Here is a 6,117-nt window from a genome sequence, read left to right as displayed (position 1 = left end):
TTGAAGAGAGGTGCAAGGAGATTTGAAGGTTCTTCGTGGGGAGACACGCATATGATGGATGGAATCTGAAAAAGTGTCATTGGTGAGGAGCCAAGGCTTTTGAAGGCAGGAGAGGGTGTCAGCAAACCTAGATAAAGGAGAAGGGCTTTCCGGGGGCTATGGTTGTGAGGCCTACACCTTTCCTTTGGCAATGGTCCCACAATTGAACAGTTTTGCCCATCAAAGTGAATTTATTAATACATTTTCCTATTTATAATTAAAGACAGTAAAACTGTCGATTAAAGTTCCTGATCATCACATATTAGCCAAAGTTAATTCACCAAGACAGCATTTAGCACCTTTTTTTGTGTGAAGTGCTGTGCTTGGTACTGGGAATGCACTCCCGGTATATCAATAGGGAAGATATCCTTTAGGGAACTCTCTGAGTTTGATGGTTTGAAACCAACAAAACTTGACATTTGTGTCCCATGTTGTGTTGGGTAGAAAAATGTACATCTGTCTTTAGGCCTTTTGAAATATTTGAAATGAAAAACGATTACCATTTATTGAGAGATGACTATGTGCTCAGCATGCCGTGGGCAACTTACATACACTTGGTTTTATTGGTTCGCGTCTCCTCTTCACCTTCCCTAAAAGGCAAGCTCCATGTTTTGTTGACAGCTGTGTCTCCAGTGCCTATGACAATGCCTGCCATATATGCGTGTTCAACAAACACTAGTTGAATGGACCAAGTGAACTAGCTCTATTCTCTCAAATGCTCTACAAGGTGATTGCATTTGTTTTCTCTTCCTGATCAGGAATCTAACACTCAGAGACACTGGATAAGTTCCTCAAATTCCTGCAACATTCAGTGACAGGGCAGGGATTTACATCAGATCTATTTGACTTTGAAGGTGCTTCTTCTGTTCCATCCTTCCTCCAGAGATGCAGAGATGCCTAAAGCCAGGGACAGTAGGTTGGACAGCTCTGGTATAAGATATGGATATGCAAAAGTCTGTTTGAGCAGGGGGAGTGTTCTGAGTGAGGGTCAGCAGGAGACAAGGAGGGGGGTTGTGTGGTTGGGTTCTTACGGCTATTGTGGAAGGTCCAGAGGGCTGGGCTGAGGATTTGACTAGATCTGGAAGGCATAGGGTAATGCAGAGTTTCACTTGACTGGAATTGTATTTTGGAAAGATGAACAGGATGTAAGGGTGGTTTGACTTTTAGAAAGATGGGAGATGACAAGTGTCATTAATTTGTCAACTGGGGGAGAAGTCACCAGTAACGGAACGGAGGCAGTGACAAGAATGGACAAGAGGAATGATGACAGAGGATACTCAATTGTCCCAAGTAAGGGAGCCAAGATAAAGCTCCGAGGTCAATTTGCAGCCCCCAGTGGGTGAGGCAGCTAGCACGGATGGCTTTCTCCCTCTTCCTCGAGTTCTCTCCAGGTGGGTAGTGGTCTCTATAGTAGAATGACAACTCTATGCCATTCATCTTGGCAGAGCATGTGGCTAGTCAGTTCCTTAGCATGTTTGTGGAGCACTAAGTACTTTACACTCATGGCATCAGCAACAGTGGTTTCTGTGTACTTTGGGGTCCAGTCAATAGAATACCTTAAGGCACACTGTGTTAAGGCTTGGAGATACAAGGAGAACAGATATGCAGGAGTCTATGAGGCTCCCTGGTTCCATCTGTATGTAATCCCTGCCTGAGAATTCAATGGGTTAATACAGGTTAAGCAAATAGAACAGTGCCCGACCTGTACATAGTAAGTGATTGGTGTTTGCTAATGTTTATGTATAAGACAAGGGCACTCCCCTCAAGGTCACAATCACGTAGTTGGGTTCATCCAGTCCATCAAGACACGGCAAACGAAGACATATATGCAAGGCACAGAAAAAGTTCTAAAGGAGCGCCATTCCGATGGGTACTTGTCTGTTGTTCAACCCCACCCCTCCCACTGCCAGCCAAGCTCGTTATAGTCTCTGAGGCTAGCATTTCATCCCGACCCTTCTCTCTAAACTCCCTGATGACAAAATGACTTACCAACTCTACCCAAGCCTCTGGGACCCTAGGACTTCCCAAGAATGTGCATGACTCAGAGCCTCCATTTTAGAGGCGACCTTTACCCCTTGCCGGCTCAGCAGACCTGCCAGAAATTAAATCATGGCCTGGGACAAATGAGATTATGTTCCCTTTGGAGAGAGGAAAAAAGACAATCTTCACCTCTCCCTGGATACAGACATTCATTTGCCTGATCACCTGCAAAGCAGATGAGCCTCTGAGACGTCCTCTTTCTTGTTCACTTAGGGGTGAAAAATTACCAGCAAGAAACCAATTAGCATCCTCTAGGAGTGTGTCCCAAGCCTTCTGGAGTCAATTCTTTTACTCTGTCTTCTGCACAGAAGCAGCATCTGCTTTGGGGTCTTGTCCTAATTGAGTTGAACCTGTGCGGTTATCATTTGTTAATTGTAGCCTCAAGAGGAGAGAGGGAGGGAAGGAGGAGGGGACGGGGCTCTGTCCTTCCTTTGTCCCCAGCCTAGAAGGCTGCAGTCAAGAAAGAGGGTGATGGGGCCCATGGGTCAGAGGTCAACCACGAAGCGCTACCTAGACACCTGGGTGGCTGGTTGACGTTCAGTGAAGAATAATACAAAGAATCTTTCTTGAGCACTTATTATGCACCAGGTGCGGTTGTAGCTTCATATGGATCAACCGATTTAATTGTCCCAACTCTCTAAAGTGTCCTCATTCGTTCCCACTTGACACTGAGGAAAATGGAGGCACTAAGAGGTTAAGTACCTCCCTGGCAATGCAACTAGATGGGACAGAAATCAAGATCTGGGCCCTGACTTCCCGGCCGCTGCTCCACATCTCACACCCGCCGGCTGGCCTGAGCCCCCTGCCCAGGTGCCGCTGCTGAGTGCTCAGCAAACCTCAAGATTGGCGGTCTTCCGGTTGCCTGTCTTCCGGTTGCCTGCCCAGAGAGCCCGGAAGCGGAAGCACATCCGGTAGGGGGTGGGCCCTGAGCGCAGAGCGCTGACCTGGCGGCTGAGGGGAGATTCAAAGGCAACAGGAGTGGCTGTGAGCTCATGGGGAAGCAGGCTGCACAGGCTGAGAGAAGCAAACTCAATTCACCGTCTGCCTTGAGGGACAAATGGCTCTAACCCAAAGTCCAGACTCTGGAGAGAAGCCCGCAGTCCCTTCCCTCTGCGGCTTCTGGCCACTTCCCCATCCCCGGCGAGGCCGAGACGGGGCGGAAGAAATCGTTTCCCTGTGACCCAGCTTCTTCTCACGTACCCCCTAGCAGCAGAGCCCAACACCCCCCTTCTCTGCTTGGGTACAAATCCCGACGTCAGAGGCCGGGCCTTCCGTTCCTGAGAGCACAGGGCGGCACGTTCACGCGTCCACAAGGGCCCGCGGGTCGTACGAACCATTAACAGACAGACATATACTCCAGTCGTGATTGCACGAGGAGCACGCCTAAAGGCTTTTGCCTAAAGGCTTTCAGAGTAAGAGAGTAAAGCAAAGCACTGTGCAGAGCGCTCAAACCCCTCTGGGTCCGTCCCTGCAGGCTCTTAGCTCCCGCGGGGAAGGAGTGATGGGAGTGAACCTGGAATGTCTCTTCTCCTGCGAATTCCTTTGGGGGAAGGACTCAGCAGAGGGGCGCGTGCGCACTGTGAGGGCATGTATGGACGCGGAAGCCGAGGGCGTAGTCTTGACCCCAGCGCTGCTATCCATTGCCTCGGTCACTCCGGACCAGTTTTATGCCTCCTTCTGCCTCGGTTTCTTCATCTGTAAGACGGGGAGAATGGTAAGTACCGCTTCCTGAGAGCCGCTCTGTGAACCACCTGAGTTAGGTGTAAAGCGCTCACCACAGTGCCTGGTCCCTACAGTTAGTATCCTGTAAGTGTTGGCAGTTCTTTCTACACGTTTCACACGTTCTGGGCGCTCGGCACGTTCACTGATAATCTAAGTTCTTTTCGCAGTCTGACAGAAGGAAGGTAATCCGGAGGTTTGTGGCAGTATCGCTAGCTTCCTGGTTTCCTCGAGTCTACTACTATAGCTCTACCTAAAATCGATAGTAACAAGTAATTAGTAACACTGTGAAACTTACTTGTTATAGAATACCGTGTATTAATAATAACAAAGTAAATGAAAAGTCAACATGGTAATAGATTACACACAGGGCTTTCTGTGAGTTTAGCATCCTAAATGGTTTCTGTAGGTGTTACCGCAATCTTCACACTAATCCTATGTGACAGCAGCTCCTCCGTTTCACAGATGAATTACTGAGGTTTGGGGTTCAGTAATTTGCTCAGTTTTTAGAAAGCATCCCTCAAAATGTGCTGCTTAAGATTTAAAATAATCCTACGCCGGTGTCTGTGGATCTTCAGGACAAGAAGTTCTGGGGACAAGTTCTGTGCTCTAAAAGGCAACTCGTCTGGTGCTTGTTTTCAGGTAGTGACTTGTTTGCCTACGGAGACACTGTTTGAAGCAAGAGGTAGCAGAGAAACTTAAGGCTGAGAATGTGCAATTTATTTTACATTTATTTATTTATTTACTTATTTGAGAGAGTGAGAGGGGGAGGGTGGGGAGTATCAGAGAGAGAAGCAGATTCCCCGCTGAGCAGGGAGCCCAAGGGAGCCCAGGACCATGATCTGAGCCGAAGGCAGTTGCTTAACCAACAGAGCCACCCAGGTCCTCTATTTTATTTTATTTTACAAAAAGATTTATTTATTAATTTGAGAGTGAGAGAGAGGAGCAGCAGTGGGCCAGGGAGAAAAAGAATCCCAAGCAGACTCCCTGCTGAGCATGGAGATGGGATGTTGGGCTTGATCTCACAACCCTGAGATCCTGACCTGAGCCAGAACCAAGAGTCAGACACTTAACCAACTGTGCCACCCAGGTGCCCTGAGAATGTACATTTTAAACTTCTGCATCGCATTTTGGCCGCTATTTTGAAGTTTCTGGTTGCTCCAGATTCTTTTTAAAACAAGACATTATGTAACTAAACAGATAGTGATGTCACATTCTTTTTCTTGAACAGTCCTCCACAACAAAACTATGAGGTAGGCATTATGATCCCCATTATACAAATGGGAAAACTGGCTGGGAAGGGGATTAGGTGATTTGCCCACGTTAAATGCAGGGCCAGGACTCAAACCTACATACATGTCACTAATTTCCATCCAGCAGCCTTTCCCGACACCGTGCTGCCTAAAAGAGTTCCCGTGTCTGCCGGCAGAGTCAGTCAAGCCACCAGACCTGCCGCACAGAGGAATCAGAGAGTGTCTGATCCACACACTCCTCGTGCTTCAGTGGAGAGGCAGAACACACCCTGTCTCAGGGGCAATGAGTTAATGATAGAAGAAACGTCCCAGAGCAGTGCAGCTGGAAATAAAGGGAAAGCAGTTCTCAAGTATCAAGGGGGAAGTTAGATGCTGTGCATATCACAGAGATTTGCACACAAAATATTTGGAGGATGCTGACCCAATAGAGGAAACCAAAGAGGAGAGAGGCAGCTGTCCTAGTCCCCTCGCCATCCAGCACCAGCTAAACTCTCCAGCACAGAATCCTGTATTCCCACAAAACTCGCTTCTTTTTCCTCTTCTCTAGTTGCACACGTGTTTCATTGTGATTTTAATTAAGGGCTGGGTAATTCACACCCGGCAGCTCTGCTCTCCAGCATGCCCCTCACTTTCATTTGTTGCTGCCTACTCCCCTAAATACTTCTGGCCAAGGGGCGGGATGGGGATGTTGGGGCTGGTGTACCTATCACCTTCCTCCTCTTCCTACTGCGGCACCACCCCCATTTCAATTCCAAAGGCCCAGCAGTCTGCATGGGAGTAGAGCAGCTCCATTTTTCTCCAATATTAATAATTATGACATTAGAAGGGTGATCTGCTGCAATTCAGCCTTTCTATTTGCAGGCTGGTGGTTGCATATCAATGGCATGATTAGGCAAATGAAATCAGATTGGCACTGTTATGAAATATTTACATGGCCAGAATGCATATGCTTCAATCTCATTGTTCCCATTATTAAGCCATTTTATAATCTCATAACATTTAGACTCACACTTTGCATTTCTAATTAACTTGAGGAGTGACTTCGCTGGGAATTAATTGCAACTTG

Source organism: Mustela nivalis (genome assembly GCF_964662115.1).
Source record: "Mustela nivalis genome assembly, chromosome: 9".
Classification (NCBI taxonomy): Eukaryota; Metazoa; Chordata; class Mammalia; order Carnivora; family Mustelidae; genus Mustela; species Mustela nivalis.
Note: the sequence above shows the minus strand (reverse complement) of the source record.